This window comes from Gossypium arboreum, chromosome 5 (assembly GCF_025698485.1).
Source record: "Gossypium arboreum isolate Shixiya-1 chromosome 5, ASM2569848v2, whole genome shotgun sequence".
NCBI lineage: Eukaryota > Viridiplantae > Streptophyta > Magnoliopsida > Malvales > Malvaceae > Gossypium > Gossypium arboreum.
Genome location: NC_069074.1, coordinates 35,850,149 through 35,870,864, shown reverse-complemented (window position 1 = coordinate 35,870,864; position 20,716 = coordinate 35,850,149). Strand labels below are relative to the sequence as shown.

The following is a 20,716-nucleotide window of genomic DNA, read 5'->3' as shown; positions in this document are numbered from 1 at the left end:
CCCGGTCCCGAAAAAGAGCATGATAGTCGAAATAACAGGCCTAAACGAAGTGTCATTAATCAGAAAGCTTACTATGCTATGCTAGTGCATTGAAGAACATATCAACATTAAACTCGAGATATGCAAACAAATAACAATATATGCAGAAAATTGCGTAAGAACTATAAAGAATCATCATTAGTATATATTGAAGTGCAATCGCTAAGCTAATACAATGAAGAACGTATCGACATTAAACTCAAGATATACAAACGAATAACCATAAATGCAACAAATTGTGTAAGAACCGGAAAGAATCATCACTAGTATACATCAAAAGTGCAACCACTATTCTATTGCAATGAAGAATATGTCAACATTAAAATCGAGAAATGGAAATGAATAACAACATATGCAACAAATTGCGTAAGTATGAAAAGAATCATCATTAGTATACATCAAAAGTGCAACCGCTATGCTAGTGCAAATGAAAAGAATCATCATTAATATACATCAAAAGTGCAACTGCTATGCTAGTGCAACGAAAAACAAATCAACATTAAACTTAAGATATGCAAATGAATAACATATGCAGCAAAATCATACGAGAACAAATCAAGTAGACTCATCTCTAAAGGACAAAAGAAAGTAATATAATAAACTCAAGATATGCAAACAAATAACATTCGAGGCAAACAAATAATTTATTATATTATTTCAAATCACTTTCTTTATTTAAAAATATATATAATGCACTATAAAATTAAACACTTTTAGGAGCATGTTAAGGAGACAAGTAATACTGAAAAATAAAATATATTTTTAATAATGGTATAAATATAACATAAAATTAGAAAAAGAAAACTTTTTCTTTTTTCATTAAATTAAAAGAAATATATAGAAAGTGACAATATAAAATAGGCTTTCATGTATGAATATCATTGAAAATTGTCCTTCACATTAATTAAGGGTTCCAATGGTTGGCTTATTTGTGAATAAATTAAAAAGTAGTAAGTTTATTTCAGTGTTAATCAGCTATGTCCGAATTGGGGCTGAGCAGCTGATCCTTTCTACAATTTAAAAATAAAATAAAATATTATAATTTTATTTTACATCAATATTAATATAGTTGTTAACCCGAATTTAACAACTTATTATTCAAGGATAACAGTAGACAACTCAACTTATAAATAAATTTTTATTAGAAAAGTTCCTACTGCCTTGAGTTTTGCAGAAAACACCCCAGAAATTACAAGAGATTATTAAAACATTAAAGTTGGCATTAGTTAGTAATTAATTAAGTTAAAAATCAGATTGTTCGGTTTATTTTATTGTTTCTGTTGGCCTGAGTGATTGGTTCCGTTTATTTTACTGTAATTACCACCAGGAGTACTAGCCCGACCTGAACAAGGAGTAGGTGCTCCATATGCCCTTGAAGGAGGACTTCTTGGCTGATACTGCGGACTAGTTCCCCAAGAGGCAGGATTTCCTTCTTCCCAATTATCCTGGGTGGACTCATTGGTGCATAAGGATTCCATGCCCTGTCACGCATAGGTGTTCTCATGCCATCATGGAATGGTGTTGCTCCAGGATCTCTCATAGGAGTCATGTATGGATGTAAAGGAGTTCGTGAAGGGTGCATAGGTGTTTCACTTCCCATAACATATTGAGATGTATCACGAGTGGGTGTTGAAATAACCACATTATCAGATATAAAATTGCGATCAATTGTAGCAATCTTCATTTGAGACTGCAACTCAACTCATAACTGATTGACCTTTAATATCTACAACACGTCCACGGTAACCCTTAAAAGGACCCTGTCGAATTTTCACAGTAGTACCGATCAAAGCATCATGCCCTCCTCTTCCCCCTCCGTGTCTCCCGCCGGAATCAAATGGAGGATCTCCCCTAGCAAATCTCCTTGGTGATGGTGGTACACGTGGTGGAGTCTTGAAGCTACTAAATCTTGAGAAAGAATCACCATTTCTGTTCCCATTGGAACGTGATCCTCCCACTATACAACAAGAATCAGCTTTAACACATATAAACCCAGCATTCTCAAGGTGATGTCGATCATACACGAACACAACTCCCTTGTATATGTGCTCTACAGGACCTTGTTTCCCTTTACAAGGACCCTCAAGGATCCTAACTACGTCTTTCACAGAAACAGGATTCCTATATCTGTCTTGCAAATTAAATTTTTTGTGAAGCTTGCATTTGATTTCCCTCAATTTGACAAGAGAAGCCTCTGGCCGCTCTGGAACACCCTGAAGAACCTGAAATGCTTCACTTTCTACACGTATAATTACTCCAAAGCTATTGTTATCTAATAGCACAAGGTCATGAAGCTCATAGTCTCCAATTTTTGTAACACCAGTAGCTACTTCAGAGCTCTCAACAACATCATCAGCAAAAACACGGATATGTTCTTTGGTTGTCTCAGATAAAATGATGAGAACATGCTACTCAACCTTGACAACCATACCGGTTGCACCTTCCTTCGTCCCAGAAACAACCTTCACGTGATTCCCGGGCTCAAAGGACTTACACAACTCTTTGTCGTTAACAGCAAGAGTTTTAGGAAGGCCTTTCATTTCTGGTCTAATATGGACATTCTCTTCCTCAACCTTTTCAACCCATCCCTTTAAATTTTTCAGATCCCCTTGACAACAATCACTGCATCACCCTTCATGAAATGGGTTTTCTTTCTGTTTGCAAACAAAGTTGATAAACCAACGATTTCACCTTCTCCATTATTGCTAGGTGACCGAAACTTTTCGAGTTCATCAAACGTTGTTTTTATGTCCTGAGCACTAATTGACTTCATCGACACCGTTTTGTATAAGAACCCATCTTTAAACAACATGCCTCCAATATTCTCAAAGTAATCACCAGTGATCGAATTTCGTTTGCGCTCTACACGAATATGAAGAGCCCTAGCTTCATCAACATTCATAAAACGAGGAGGAGGGACGAAAGCTTTCTTCTTTGCAACTTCTCTTCCTTCCAATTTATTAGCAAGTGCCTGTAAGTCAATCCTAGGAATCAATTTCACAGTGACTCTCTGCCGCACATTATCCACATCAACCACTTGAGCAAGATCCCCCTTGTATGTCCCAACCTTCATTCTGACCCAGGTATCTCTAGAAAGATGAACCGCTTTGCTTTCCGCTGATAAAACATCAGTCATTTCTCTTATTGGAACAAGCATAATCTTTGCTGCAAATAGGGTACACAGACCTTTGACAGCCTCTCTCACATGGGCTTCCTTGTCTGCTTCGACATAAATATAATTTTTAAGGTGATCAAGGGCAATCACAGACCTGATTTGTAGTTCAGATCCTTTATCAATGTATTTCTGCATGAGGCAAGCTGCAGTTTCTCGTTCACGACAACTCGCACATTTCACCATCCACAGCTTTGGATCTCTTACTGAAGGCAAAAGTGCTTGCTGCTCCACGTCAGTTGTCTCCTCATCATATTCTGTGTGACTTGATCTTGCATACCTAGCATGAATGCTTCTCTCAAGAGCTTCAATATCTTCTTGTTCGTCCTCCCGGACTAGTAATGAGTGACGGTGCATCCTTCTACCAGCGTCTTCTTCTGGTAGATCAGCTCCAGTCTCAACTATGAAATCGTCCTCTCCCTCATCTTCTTCCTCTTCCTCATCGCTATCGACTTGAGCTTCAAGATCAAAAAACTGAGAGGCAACACGAGGAGCCTTGCTATTCTTTTTCCCACAACCGCCATAAAGCTCATCGTCATCCTCTTCGTCGTCCTCATCGTCCTCCTCTGCCACGTCATCGATGAAAACAGATCTCCGCCGCTTCTTACTTGAAGTGCCACGGCCTCTCCCTACGTCTTCGTCCTTGTCGTAATCCTCATCGTCCAAAAATTGGTCCTCATCTTCGTACTCTTCGTCTTCAATGTCGTCATCTTCCTCACCTCTTCCTCTGGACATTGCAGCAACTAGATTGAGGCTCTAAAAGTCTTTTTTATTCGTCAACAAATTTTTCCCTCCACAACTTTTAATTCGTTGAATTAAGTGTATTATATGGTTGATATTTAATCAAATTTGTTGAGGAATTATATAGTAGTATGTACTTTGAATTAGATCATGATTCTAATTATTGAGTATCAAGAATTTATATTTATTATTTTATATTAATTATTTGTAAAATTTAATTTAAATATATAATTTATATTTTAAGTATTATTAAAATATAATCATTACAATTTTAAATATATAATGTTTTTATTTGAAATAAATTAAAAAAAAAAACTTAAGAGTCAACCAAGATATAGAAAAAATAGGAATGTTTTTTATAGAATTTTTTTCTATCACGACCACTATCTAAACCAACATTTCATTATATTTAAAGTGATAGCTTATCAGTTAGAAATTTATACACCAATGATGGTCTAGAGATTTACAAGTTTAAAGTGTAGAGGAGAAAGTTGAGAAGCATGCCCAACTTAAAAACAAAATGCAAATTACATAAATATATTTAAATAGGTGTATAATTTTGAAATTTATTTTATTTAAATTGAGATATGTAATTGACTTACTAAAGTATTAAGAGTTATTTTATTGGTTCTAACAATATTAGAAGCAATAAAATTACACGATACTGATTAATCTGAATATGATATAAAAAATAATTAAAATATTATGTAACTCACAACATGAATATATGTATTTATCAATGGAAATAGTTAATATTATCCTTAATTATTTTTATTTGCTCAATTTTAAATATTACAGATGCTAAATAAATATTAATTATATAGAAATTTATATAAATATGTAAAATTTGGATTTATCATATATATATTAGTATTTTTTTTACTTATGTGATACACATTTAATAATATGTATAATTAAATTACATTTATTTAATTTTTAAAATATTTTTAAATTTTGTAATGTTTCACTGAAAGTATAATTATGAAATTAAAACATATAATTGATATTATAATGAATATAAAAATGCTAGTTTTAATTTATCAAGCTTGTAATGAAATAATATTTAAGATAAATTTTACATATTTATTCCTAAATCATTTAATGAAAATCTCATTGAAAATCTTATTAAACATTTTCAAGACTTTAAAAATACTCACATGTTCTACATGTTTTTGAGATTATCTAAAGTTAATTTAAAGTGTTTTAAGATTATTTTAAAGCAATTCAATGATTGAGAATCGATACTCATCACTAAAGTACCAATACCTTGGGAAGCTAGTAGCCATAAGTAATTCTAAAGGGTTAAAGTATTGATACCTATTGTTAAGGTACCGATACTTGACCCAAAAATATTGATATATTGTTTCATGGTATTGAAACCATAGTGTTTCTAATGGTTACTAACCTCTATATTTCTCAAAAGTATCGATACTCCCTTTAGTGGTATTGATAATACAAGTTGCAAGACATATTTACAATAAGAATTTTCACATTACAATGGCTATATTGTGTCCCTAACAACTAAAAATAGCTACAAATCAATTTCTTGATATATAAAAAACTCAAGAACACTACAAGGGATAAGAGATGAACATCTAAGTAACAAATCAAGTGAATAAACGTTAGTTCTTCATTCTCTTGTACATATATTTGTGAGAGCTTTTATTATTAGATCTTTGTATTACTTTTATTCCATCTTTTAGAGAGCTAAACTCATAAAAATTAAATAAGTTTTAGTTTATCCTTTAAAACTACGTAGAAGAGGTATCTATCTTATCATGAGTAAGAAAAAAATAGGGATTATAAAGGTTATACATTGTCCTTGAAAGGTAATCATTCAAAATAGTGAATTGGAAAAATCCTCTGCAAGTGGGAGTATGATAGTGGAGGTTAGCAATTAAGATTAAATCACTATAGACCATTGTGTGAAGTTATTTTAAATTTCTCCCATCTTTTTTTGAGATTTTTTTTATATGTCAATTCACCCTCTCCTTTTGGTATCTTTTATCTTAACAATTGGTTCCTTCAAAAGTTTTATCATGAGGAGAAAAGATTTTTAACCACCCAAATATTGTTTTCAAAATAGTTTTTGATGGGCTAAACAAGCTAGGGAGAACGTCAATCTATTGTGAGACCTCCATTTTTCAATGGTCAGATCTACTATTATTAAAAGACAATTATGAAGCTCTTCATTTAAGCAAATGATTATTTTGCTTGAAAAATAATCCTTAATGGTGATTTGGAAGTGCCCAAGGATAAAGATGATTAGGATGCAAATGGCAAGAAGAAGGTTTTACTTAATGCAAAGGTCATACACACTCTTTTATGTATTGGATCCAAATAAGTACAATTGAGAATCCCAATGTCAAAGTGCAATGGAAGTTTAGGATAAGTTCGCCACCACGAACTAGCCTAATCAAGGAATCAAAGTTTGATTTATCTACTTTTAACTATGAGAAGAAGTTAAAGAATGGAAAACAAAAATAAAAAAATGTAAGTGTTGCTTTGAAATCCTCCATCTATGATGATGATGATAGTCAAGAAATTCAATAAGTTCACTAAGACGAAACATGACAAAAGGCTTCAAAAGGGAAAGAGTAACAAAGTTGTGTACTACATTTGTAAAAAGTTGGGTCATACCAAACATAATTGTCCAATGATAAAGAAAAAAACCAAGATGAATGTAACACCCCAAACCCGGCCCAGAAGTTATGGCCGGATCCGACGTGTCACATTGAAGTTTTTAAGAAAACCCATGCCTCTTTCAACGTCCTTCTTAGTGTTTTAAAAGATAGTCTTTGCTAAGTTAATAAAGTGAATGGAAGCTGTGCACCAGGTAGGTATCCGAAACAGAGGAGGTGATCCTAGAAGGCTGCTTAAGTACCAAGCTCTTGATTGGATCCAATCCTAGACATGCCCACAACCATTGCCACACTTTGGTGCTGGGTTAGGTTTTGAGAAAAATGAGTTGGAATTCATTTAAGTAGATATTTTTGATAAACCGATTAATTGTATCGTTGCGTTATTTTGAAAACAATTATCATTTTGGAAGCGCGCCCTAGGTCTAACTCATATTATTATCAGAAAAATATAGGGTATAAGATAAAATAATCCTAGAAAATAATTAAAATGGCCTTATTACAACCCAAAACCAAATAATAATATTAATAAGATAAAACTTATAAAGAAATAAATCGGCTACTTATTGCAATTAAAAGAAATAGAAACAGTAGTGTGGCCATTTCCGAGTCCCTCGCAGCTCCAAACCATCTAAGCTTAGGGATTACCTGCACAATTAGAAACGGGGTGAGTTTACGAAAACTTAGTGTGTAACCCCAATAACAAACGAACAGTAAATAACACGGTAGCAGTACAATCTGGGCCAAAACCCTATTTAGTCTTGACATATACTGGGCCGAAGCCTTTCCATAAATCATATCACTGGCTGAAGCCTTTACTGTAAGCGGTATGGCCCATAGGCCCATTTCAATATCACATGTAATATCAATGAATGAATGCAAGCCCATTTGGGGAGACTACTCAGCCCACCATCCGCTACTCTCCACCCGTACCAACCAACACACCATGTGGGGAATAACTCAACCCACCCAACCAAACTCTCCAATCGGCAAAGATAGTCATGATCATATAACTGGAGGCCTAGCCTCTTTTACTAACTGGGGCAAAGCCCTTTTTGATAAACTAGGGCAAAGCCCTTTTCGGTAAACTGGGGCATAACCCTTTTAGCACCTCCTCCATTTATAAAACCCAACCCATGCAACATGTCATGTATGCAGAATGTCATGCCCATATTTGAATCAAACAATCACAGTCAAGTCATTCATATCACCAACATATATTTACAATCAAATCCATCAACCACACAGTCCAAGTCAGTCACTTGCCCACAAGGGCAAAACAATCATTTTTCATATTATAAGGGTAATTTCGTAATTTTACCAAATATCATGGTTTTCCATGTTCATTAACAATTATCAATATTTTCGAGTGTTTAAACAATGATCTTTAACCCACTTTATCAAATTCGGGCTTTTGGGCCCAAAACCCCTAATGGGCCATACGAATGCTGATTTAGCCCACTAAGCCTGCTTAATCCAAATTTTACAACAGTACTAACCGTGTTAACATGCAACTTTTCCAAATTCCATTTTCTATCAATTTTACCCGAATAGGCCCAAAAGCCCATTTGGCCCAATTCCTGCCCATTGAGGCCCAACTCACCATCATGCACAAAATTGAGTTCTTACCCGTTCCATCGATCCAAACACCGATCTTATCGTATTATCGCATCTATACCCACACGCAACATTACGAGTTCCCGAAATGCCGATATTTTAGCATTTCGGCTTCTCAGCAGATATTAATCTAAGCTACTACGATGGTTAGTACACACCTGTTATGGGTTGAAGTTGAAAAGTTTCCATAATCAATCACCTACGATAACCACCACCTGTCACTCAAACTTAACTAACCCAATATCAATATATGTAAATCCTAAGCACATCAGTCATACGGAACATAAGGGCATATTCGTCATTTTACCATACAAGGGTATTACGGTCACTTTACCCTACAGGGCTTTACTGGTCTTTTTACCTATTAGGGTATTTTAGTCATTTCATCCTACAAGGGTGTTTTGGTAAATCTACAAACCAAGGGTATTTCAGTAATTTTGTAAACCAATGGTATTTTTATAATTTTTAGAAAGTCAAGGGTATTTCTGTAATTTTGTAAATCAGGGGTATTTTAGTAATTTTACAAATTGAGGGTATTTCGGTAATTTCACAAACCAGTGGTATTTCGGTAATTTTACAAACTAGGGGTATTTTGGTAATTTTACAAACTAGGGGTATTTTGGTAATTCTATCCTACAGGGGTATTTCAATAATTTCACAATCGAGGGTAAAACGATAATTTTGTAAACTGAGGGTAAAATGGTAATTTTGTAAATCGAGGGTAAAACGGTAATTCTGTAATTCGAGGGTAAAATGGTAATTCTATAAATCAAGGGTAAAACGATAATTTTGTAAATCGAGGGTGAAACGGTAATTCTATATGTAACAGCCTAATTTTCAGTGGTGTCGGAACAGTGATTCGAGATCAATAAATCCGACAAATGAGTAGGAAATATTATTAATTTAGTGAGTATAAGTTAAATGTGAAGTTAGGAAAAATTTTGAAATAGTGAAATGTACAAAAAATATATATATTAAAATAATTAGAATTGAAAACGAGGTATCGAGACCTCAGGAATTTTAATCGAGCCATAAATATTTATAAAAATATTTATGGAGTGTTAATAAGTTAGTATTAAAGTTTCACAAGAAATTTTAAAGTCTTGATAGCTAATTGAACAAAAAGGACTAAATTGTATCAAATGCAAAATTGTAGGAAATGATTAAATAGCTTAAATGATAAAAGAAAGAGGGTTTAAAAGGAAAATAGACCCAAGGCCTATTTGGGCTGGACGGAAAGAGCATGAAATCACCAAGAAAATAAGGGCAAAATTGGAAATTTGCAAAATTTACTTAATAAAGCTAGGACTAAAGTGGAATTATCTAGATTTCTCTTTATTTTTCTGCATTCTCATCAGAAAAAACACCATGGAAGAGTTCCCTTAAGCTGGTTTTTCATATTTTTACTGCAAGTAAGTTCAATTCTTGATTATTTCTTGAAATTTTTGTGTTTTTGTGACTTTTACAACTAGGTCCATTTGTTGAATTCATTAGTTCTTGATTCTATGAAAGAAATTGAAAGTTTCTATGAATATGTTCTGGAAGTATATGATGATTTGATATAGAATTAGAGCTTTAAATTGTTTATATGCTGATTTTATTGAAAGAATTGAATAGAAAGTGAATGTTTGGGACCTAAATTGTAAAAGAGTTTGAAGTTAGAGTTTTATGTGGAAATTCTGAATTTCAATAGTTATGAAAAAACTTATAGTATCTAGGAAAAGTATTAATTGAGAAAATTAGTTTAATTGAGGGGTTAATTAAGTAAGGACTGAATTGTATGAACTGTGAAATTTGGGGCAAAATGAAAATCAACATTTTGCACTAAAACAGTTTTGGACAGTAGTAATAGTCTAACTTTGAAAAATCTCCAAAAATTTTATAAATCTAATTAGAGGATGAATAAAATATGAAATTAAAGCTTATTGAGTCTAGTTTCTTATAGAAGAAACAGTGTAAGCAATGGAATTGTAAATTATGAGATATAATAAGTTTTGTGAGACAATATCAGAATGATTTCGGGTTCCTCTGTTCTGACTTTGGAAAATCATCAAAATTTAGATAAAAATAATTAAGGGATTAAATTTATATGTTTAAAATTCTTAAAGAGTCTATTTTCAATAGAAATAAGCGAGAACATCATCCGAATCTCATACGATGTGATAATTAATTCTTAGTGAAGAAGGGTCGGAACTGTTGGACAGCAGAACAGGGGTAAATTTAAAGAATAAACTGTACTTATTGGCTAAACCAAAAATTCTGAAAATTTTATGGTAATAAGATAAGTAAGTCTAGTTTTAGGAAAAATTATTGGATCTTAATTTCAAGTTCTGTAGCTTAAGATATAAATAATTTAGTGACTATGACGCAAATGGATAGTTTTGAATATACATAAGTAAATAGTGAAATTATTGATAATGTTACTTGTTGCATGTTATATAAATTAAGGATGTGGAATGGAGAGGAGGAGGAGGAAAATATGTATGAATATTCAGCTAGCATGGCTAATTTGTATGTTTTAGGCTCATGGACTAAATTGAATAAAAGTAAAATTTTATGGGTAATTTTGTAAAAAAAATGTTAGAAATGACTAATTTGCATGAAATGGATTATTTTATTATTTAAATTACAAAATTGAATGAAATTATTAATTTAGCTCAAGATCGTGGAAAAACATGTTTTAAGGATTAAATTGAAAAGTGTTGAAATTATGGAAAATTCTGACATTTTATAGAATTCATAGGTTGTTATCAATTTGTGTGAGAATAACGGCTGAAAATAAGAATTAAATTGCAATAATTTTATTTTATTTTAACCTAAGGATGAAATCGTCATTAATTAAAAGTTTAGGGGTAAAATGATAATTTTGTTTAGAGCATTAGTTGAATGTATTATAACATGAAATAAATGAAAACGACGATCAAATTTCTTTATAAAGATCCGGATGACTTGAATACGAGACTTGAACGTGGAAAAGAAAATATATCGGATTAATGAAATATCTGATAAATGAATCGGTAACTCCGGTAATGCTCTGTAACTCTATTCCAGTAGAGGCATTACATTATAAATCGAGGGTAAAATGGTAATTCTACAAATCAAGGGCATTTCAGTAATTTGGTAAACTAAAGTATTCTAAACAAGGATAATAATACGAATGGGCCTAAAGCCTATTCTCGGCCCAAATGGGCCTACATGCTCGTGTGGCCTTTTTTGCCCAAATCTAGCCACAAATATAAGATTCACCTAGCCTAGTCCAATATTTACTACACAATCAAACAACTTATCCAATTGAGCCCGTAGGCCAATTAGGCCCACATGACCCATTTCGGCCCATCGCGGCCCGAAGTAGCCATCCTACAGCTAAAGTAGCGAGAAAATACACACCTGATAGGAGACTGGAGTTAATCCACGCTCCGAGCACTCTTAGCCGACGCCCAACCCAAACGAGCACGCTTATACAAATGAAGGGATCACCAAGAAAAGGTACCTTTACTCTTCTCATGGTTCCCTCTATTTAAAGCCAGCTTCGCAACCACTCTTATGTTAGCTTCCCGATGTGGGATCCCTCGAACATCAGAGTTTAAATTCAACACCAACTATTGCCGCCCCCTGTTAGCAAAACTTGCCATGGGATTCGAACCCATGCCTCCCCTCAGATGCTCCACACGCTACTTGCCACTAAGCCACAAGGCTTTTTGTGTCATATTTTATCCCCAATTAATTATAAGGTCTAAAGGCCAAAGTCCAGGTTCCCTTAAAAAAAACCAAAATAAATTACAAGAGTCAAGGCTTGAACCCAGGCTCCCATACAACCTTAATGACGCCACAACCACTAGACTACAAGCTTTCTTGTGTCATTTATTTAACACAATAATTTAAAAACCCTTATCCAAGCATCCAGGTTTTTTTTTTCACTTAATACCAAAAGTTTTGCTAAAGCCCAAGTTTGAACCCAAGATTTCTCTAACACTTCTCAGGGCCATTAACCACCAAAGCAGATATTTAATTGTGTTATTTCATTGCACAATTAAATACCTATATACAACCTCCTTACGGACCCGCATTCAAGGCCCAATACTTCTAGGCCCAAATTCGGGGTGTTACAATTCTACCCCCTTAAAGAAATTTCGTCCTCGAAATTTTCCACTCTCAGACTACACCACCACACTTCATTGCAAGACTCGATACTAATAATACTAACATACACCCAAAACATTTGTCCATCGGAGCGGATAGATTTCACATGCAACTAATTTCTACATTTCCAAAACACACACCAAATAAATACTAAATCTAAATTCAAGCGTTACAGTTTACTCTAACTAGAAAGTTCCAGTATAGTGCTACTATCTATAGTGGTTTCTCAATATAGCATTTCAATCTATAACAGTAAAAGAGTTAGAGAACTTACAGATTTGGTGCCGGAGACTCGGTGTGCCACACTTCCAATAACATCTTTCCAGAAAAAAGTCAAGTTTTGTTGATAAATTTCAAAACAAAATTTTTAGAAAAACCCTTTTCAAACCTTAATTTCGGAAAAAGAAAAAAAAACAACAATAATTTTCTGCTACCCATACCCCAGTCGAGTTTTGTAACCTGGCTCTGATACCACTAAATGTAACACCCCAAATCTGGCCCAGACATTATGGCCGGATCCGACTGTCACATTAAAGTTTTTAAGAAAACCCATGCCTCTTTCAACGTCCTTCTTAGTGTTCTAAAAGATAGTCTTTGCTAAGTTAATAAAGTGAATGGAAGCTGTGCACTAGGTAGGTATCCGAAACAGAGGAGGTGAGCCTAGAAGGCTGGTTAAGTACCAAGCTTTTGATTGGATCCAATCCTAGACATGCCCACAACCATTGCCACACTTTGGTGCTAGGTTAGGTTTTGAGAAAAACGAGTTGGAATTCATTTAAGTAGATATTTTTGATAAACCGATTAATTGTATCGTTGCGTTATTTTGAAAACAATTATCATTTTGGAAACGCGCCTTAGGTCTAACTCATATTGTTATCAGAAAAATATAGGGTATAAGATAAAATAATCCCAGAAAAATAATTAAAATGGCATTATTACAACCCAAAACCAAATAATAATATTAATAAGATAAAACTTATAAAGAAATAAATCGGCTACTTATTGCAATTAAAAGAAACAGAAACAGTAGTGTGGCCATCTCCGAGTCCCTCGCAGCTCCAAACCATCTAAGCTTAGGAATTACCTGCACAGTTAGAAACGGGGTGAGTTTACGAAAACTTAGTGTGTAACCCCAATAACAAACGAACAGTAAATAACATGGTATCAATACAATCTAGGCCAAAGCCCTATTTAGTCTTGACATATACTGGGCTGAAGCCTTTCCATAAATCATATCACTGGACCGAAGCCTTTTCATAAATCATATCACTGGGCCGAAGCCTTTTCATAAATCATATAACTGGGCCGAAGCCTTTTCATAAATCATATAACTGGCCGAAGCCTTTACTGCAAGCGGTATGGGCCATAGGCCCATTTCAATATCACGTGTAATATCAATGAATGCATGCAAGCCCATTTGGGGAGACTACTCAACCCACCATCCGCTACTCTCCACTCGTACCAACCAACACACCATGTGGGGAATAACTCCACCCACCCAACCAAACTCTCCACTGGTAGCATAGCTGCTTTATCATATAACTGGGGCCTAGCCTCTTTTAATAACTGGGGCAAAGCCCTTTTTGATAAACTGGGGCAAAGCCCTTTTCGGTAAACTGGGGCATAGCCCTTTTAGCACTTCCTCCATTTATAAAACCCAACCCATGCAACATGTCATGTATGCAGAATGTCATGCCCATATTTGAATCAAACAATCATAGTCAAGTCATTCATATCACCAACATATATTTACAATCAAATCCATCAACCACACAGTCCAAGTCAGTCACTTGCCCACAAGGGCAAAACAGTTATTTTTCATATTATAAGGGTAATTTCGTAATTTTACCAAATATCAGGGTTTTCCATGTTCATTAACAATTATCAATATTTCCGAGTGTTTAAACAATGATCTTTAACCCACTTTATCAAATTCGGGCTTTTGGGCCCAAAACCCCTAATGGGCCTTACGAATGCTGATTTAGCCCACTAAGCCTGCTTAATCCAAATTTTACAACAGTATTAACCGTGTTAACATGCAACATTTCCAAATTCCATTTTCTATCAATTTTACCCAAATGGGCCCAAAAGCCCATTTGGCCCAATTCCTGCCCATTGAGGCCCAACTTACCATCGTGCACAAAATTGAGTTCTTACCCGTTCCATCGATCCAAACACCGATCTTATCGTATTATCGCATCTATACCCACACGCAACATTACAAGTTCCCAAATACCCAGTATTTTAGCATTTCGCTTCTCGCCAGATATTAATCTAAGCTACTACGAGGTTAGTACACACCGTTATGGGTTGAAGTTGAAATGTTTCCATAATCAATCACCTACAATAACCACCACCTGTCACTCAAACTTAACTAACCCAATATCAATATATGTAAATCCTAAGCACATCACCATACTGAACATAAGGGCATATTCGTCATTTTACCATACAAGGGTATTACGGTCACTTTACCCTACAGGGCTTTACTATCTTTTTACCTATTAGGGGTATTTTAGTCATTTCATCCTACAAGGGTGCTTTGGTAAATCTACAAACCAAGGGTATTTCAGTAATTTTGTAAACCAATGATATTTTTATAATTTTTAAAAAGTCAAAGGTATTTCTGTAATTTTGTAAATCAGGGGTATTTTGGTAATTTTACAAATTGAGGGTATTTCGGTAATTTCACAAACCAGTGGTATTTCGGTAATTTTACAAACTAGGGGTATTTTGGTAATTTTACAAACTAGGGGCATTTTGGTAATCCTATCCTACAGGGGTATTTCAGTAATTTCACAATTGAGGGTAAAACGGTAATTTTGTAAATTGAGGGTAAAATGGTAATTTTGTAAATCGAGGGTAAAACGGTAATTCTGTAATTCGAGGGTAAAATGGTAATTCTATAAATCGAGGGTAAAATGGTAATTTTGTAAATCGAGAGTGAAACGGTAATTCTATAAATCGAGGGTAAAATGGTAATTCTACAAATTAAGGGTATTTTAGTAATTTGGTAAACTAAAGTATTCTAAACAGGGATAATAATACGAATGGGCCTAAAGCCTATACTCGGCCCAAATGGGCCCACACGCTCGTGTGGCCCTTTTAGCCCAAATCTAGCCACAAATATGAGATTCACCTAGTCTAGTCCAATATTTACTACACAATCAAACAACTTATCCAATTGGGCCCGTAGGCCCATTAGGCCCACATGACCCATTTCGGCCCATCGCAGCCCGAAGTAGCAATCCTACAGCTAGAGTAGCGAGAAAATACACACCTGATAGGAGACTGGAGTTAATCCACGCTCCGAGCACTCTTAGTCGACGCCCAACCCAAACGAGCACGCCATACAGCGAAAGGGATCAGCCAAGAAAAGGTACCTTTACTCTTCTCATGGTTCCTCTATTTAAAGCCACCAAGAACCACTCTTATGTTAGCTTCCGATGTGGGATCCTCGAACATCGAGTTTAAATTCAACACCAACTATTGCCGCCTCGTTAGCAAAATAAATGCTCCTTGCTTGCCATGGGATTCAACCCATGCCTCCCTCGATGCTCCACACGCTACTTGCCACTAAGCCACAAGGCTTTTTGTGTCATATTTTATCCCCAATTAATTATAAGGTCTAAAGGCCAAAGTCCAGGTTCCCTTAAAAAAAACCAAAATAAATTGCAAGAGCCAAGGCTTGAACCCAGGCTCCCATACAACCTTAATGACGCCACAACCACTAGACTACAAGCTTCCTTGTGTCATTTATTTACATCCAGTTTTTTTTTTTCACTTAATACAAAAATTTTTGCTAAAGCCCAAGTTTGAACCCAAGATTTCTCTAACACTTCTCAAGGCCATTAACCACAAAAGCAGACATTTAATTGTGTTATTTCATTGCACAATTAAATACCTATATACAACCTCCTTACGGACCCGCATTCAAGGCCCAATACTTCTAGGCCCAAATTCGGGGTGTTACAATGAAGGCCATAGTAGTCACTTGGAGTGAGAGTGATACTTTCAATGATGAGGATTCTAATGGTGAAGTCTTTGGCAACCTTTACTTCACGGCTCTTAAAAGAGCCCAATGTATCTTCTAACTCAATGAACTAAATTCTTGTCATTTTTATGTGTCACAAGATGCATTTGATAAGTTGGTTTTGGAATTTGAGATCATGAATTCCAAGATACAAGAAAATGATTGTTTCTTATGGAACTCAGTCTGAAAGAAGTGCCAGGTCACCCGTTCTTTCGAAACCACCGATACTAGTGTATTCCACAAATGATATGCGGTGTCTCGTAGCAAAAATATGGCACATTTTAAACACTCATCAGGGGTACAAGATAGCTCATCAAACACGCAGATAGTATTATCAAGCCAAAATTTTGCTCGATCAGCATCATCATCATCAGTAGCTATAAATTTTTCAGCCCCGTGTTTTCTAATTTTATCAACAGGGGGCTTATGCAATCTCAACGAATCAATTACTTGAGGTATAGCAGGTATCAGAGAAGGATTAGTCAAGGGTAGAGGTTGTTGTGCAGCCAGATTAGTCCGGATATACTGAGTAAACCAGTCATTCATCGTTTGGAAGAAGGCTTGTTTAGCCTCTCCCTCGTGGCTACTTGTAATAGGTCTAGTATCAGATTGCACTGCGCCTTGTGCGGGAGCGGATGCATTACTTTTCACGTCATCTGCTACGGCTCGATCGGGATCAATTTACTATACGAAAACACATTTTAATTGTCATGAATCATCACACTATCGTAGTAATCAATATGGCATGTATAGATAGACTCACGTGCGCTATGTTAGTCCTAGAATTGACTAAACTGTAGCTCTGATACCAATAAAATGTAACACCCTTAACTCGTATCCGTCGTTGGATTAGGGTTACGAGGCATTACCAATCCCTACACAACTTAATAGAGTCAAACATTACTATATTGCCAAATATAACTTTAATACTATATATAAATAATACACATTTTATCATACCAATATGAATCATTAAATAAAAACAAAATATAACTCATAGTACACCACATTTGATGCTAGATATCATATATAATTAACTCATACGTAATTCAGTACATGTGCTCATACCATTGGTGAATACATTTATTTTACTCATGACTATCCAAATATAAGCATTAACTTAACATTTCTTTTACTAAACAGATGGTCAAAATTTCAATTATCAAATATATATATATATATACATTCACAAAAATAATAAACTAATCCATCACATAATATATATGCCAATAAAACACTTACAAAATAATTGTTTACTATAGCCGAATATACATTATACTTAACTTTACCCATTTTACCGAATCCTATAACAAACATGATATACATATAATCCTTGAATTAAATTTATTAATTTAAACTAATTCATAATACAAATCATATATTCCAAATAAGAAAATTCTAAGCCACAATCGAAATATATATATGGCATACATATTACTAACTAATGCATTACATTTTATAACTCAATAACATCTATCTTTTACTCCATTATTAAAACACATAACCAAACACCATTATGTATATATATATATATACCCTTAGATAGTATATATATATATATCATACAAATACATCACGTGCATAAATATATTTATATGTACAAATGCCGAATCATCAATCAAGTATTTTCCTTACTTAATTTCAACAATTCAAATCATAATCATTTACCTAATACGTATATCCCACTTTTTGATCATGTAATTCGCTCAACAAAAACATATAACCATAATTTCACTTTAAACCAAATATACCATACACATATACTTTGGCATAACCTCCTCACCATTAGAACATATCAACCATGATTCACATATATAAACACATATTGACCAAAACATTAAAACCACAACCAAACATACTCATAGGTTGTTCAAACCTTGAAACCGATTCTAACAAAATAAACAAGCCATTTTCGCATGGCTTATATATATACATAAACCAAAAATCCAGCATTTCAAACTATAATCTAGCCTATACATGCCATAAGTTCAAAATTCAACTTATAATGTACCAAAACAGTCGATAGTGTGATAAGCTTCGCTGACGATCCCCGAGCTCGTAACTAGATCTCGAATCTATAAGACAGAGGCAAACATAACACACAGTAAGCTATTAAAGCTTAGTAAGTCATAAGCAAATAAATAACTAAATATCAATATCAACTCAATTTAATCAAACTAGTTTACACCATCATGATTACATTTATATTCAAGCTCAAAAATTCATATAACATATACTTCCATATACAATTTTACCTTGGCCGAATATCTATTATTCAAGTATCATTAAATTTCAAAACCATGGTACCATTGTATGATATAATATACATAGATTCATATTCACATATTCATAAGACCGAATGTAATTACTTATTTATGTTTGCATATAAATCACCATTATAATATCACTGTATAAACCTTTAGCCGAATACACATTTCATATATATATATATATATATATACACACATACCTTATTTGCAACACAAATAAAGTAACCAACTTACCTTATTTCAAATAAGAAATAGGTTATTACATACCTGATCACCTTTACTCTTTTTACACATTCCATCACAACTTATTGTTGCCCGTTGAACCATTCAGAATTGGATATGACACTCAGATAATCACATATATCATGCAATGCCAATGTCCTAGACATGGTCTTACATGTAATCACATATCAATGCCACTGTCCCAGACAGGGTCTTACTCGCACACATATATCGGAATCACATATCGGTTCCAACGTATTAAACGTGGTCTTAATCGCACACATATATCGATGCCATGGTTTTACTCGCACATCACATATCTGAATCCTATGTCATGACATATGTATCCTAGCTATTCCTAAGGTTCACACAGGTCTTTTAGACGTCGTAACTCAGTCGAAACGAATTCGTAAACATAGCTCCCAAGCTTATTTACATTTGGCTAACACATATATTTTCACATATTTCATTTCAACATATAAAACTCATATTTATTTAAAATAAGAAACATTTATTTGCTTATAAACTTACCTCGGGCGATGAAAATCAGAACAGGACGGCTAATCGACAACTTTAGTTTTTTCCCGATCCAAATCCGATTTCTTTGGTTCTTGATCTAAACATATTTAAATTAAACTCATCCAAACATATTTTCACTCATTTTGGTCTAAAAACACATAAATGGGTAAATTACAATTTTACCCCTGACATTTTATACTTTTTACAATTTAGTCCAAATTGCACAAAACACCAAACATACAAAATTTGCATATACCATGCTTAGGTCGAATGTTCCATGTGTTCATAAAAATCCATACATTTCATTTATTTCACATTTTAGTCCCTCAATTTATTATTTTTTCAATATAGTCCTAATTACTCAAAATCATCAAAAATTCCAATACAAAACATGTTAATCTAAAACATTTCTTTTATTTTCCATCATCAAATAAAAAAAATCACAAGCTTTCAAAAATGGCAAAATACAAAATCATCATCAAATTCAAAAATTGAGACGTGGGCTTGATAGATAACATAGCAACAATATCAAAAACGTAAAAATTATCAAAAATCGAGCTAGTTACATACCTTGATTAAGCTCCAACAATGGCCGAACCTATAGAACCCTTATTTCTTTTTTTCTTTTCTTTTATATTCGGCCATGCAAAGAATATGAACACTTATGGCTTTTAATTTTTTAATGTTTTATAATAACATAACTTAATATTCATTTTACAATTATAACATTTACAAATTAATATGATATCTTTAATATGGTTGTCCACAACTTTCCATCACTTATAATTATGGCCTAATTGCATTATAAATGTTTCATATTATAAAGACAACAACAATTTGGCCCTTACACATTAAACTATCGAATTTTAATTTTACGTGATTAAGCCCTTTTATTTAATCGAGCACTCAAACGACAAAATTAAAACACGAAAATTTCACAAATATAAATTCACACATAATAAACATAGAAAATAATTTTTTAAATATTTTTTTGACTCAGATTCGTGGTTCCGAAACCATCATTCCGAATAGGGTCTAAATCGGGCTGTTACAACTCTCCCCTCTTAGGGATTTTCGTCCCCGAAAATCTTACCGGTGAATAAGTTCAGATAACGTTCTTTCATTGCATCCTAGGCTCCCACGTTGCCTCTTCAACTCCGTATTTATGCCATAGTACTTTCACTAACGGAATTTTCTTATTTCGCAATTCTTTAACTTCGCGAGCCGGAATACGAATCAGTTCTTCCTCATATGTCATATCTGACTTAATCTCAACCTCTGACGGATTAATCACATGTGAAGGGTCGGATCTATACCGTTGAAG

General features: G+C 34.0%; 1 pseudogene; it reads right to left on the bottom strand.

The window, feature by feature from the left end:
• Positions 1-1,307: 1,307 nt before the first annotated feature.
• On the bottom strand, positions 1,308-4,096 carry LOC108452608 (putative transcription elongation factor SPT5 homolog 1; annotated as a pseudogene).
• Positions 4,097-20,716: the final 16,620 nt, after the last annotated feature.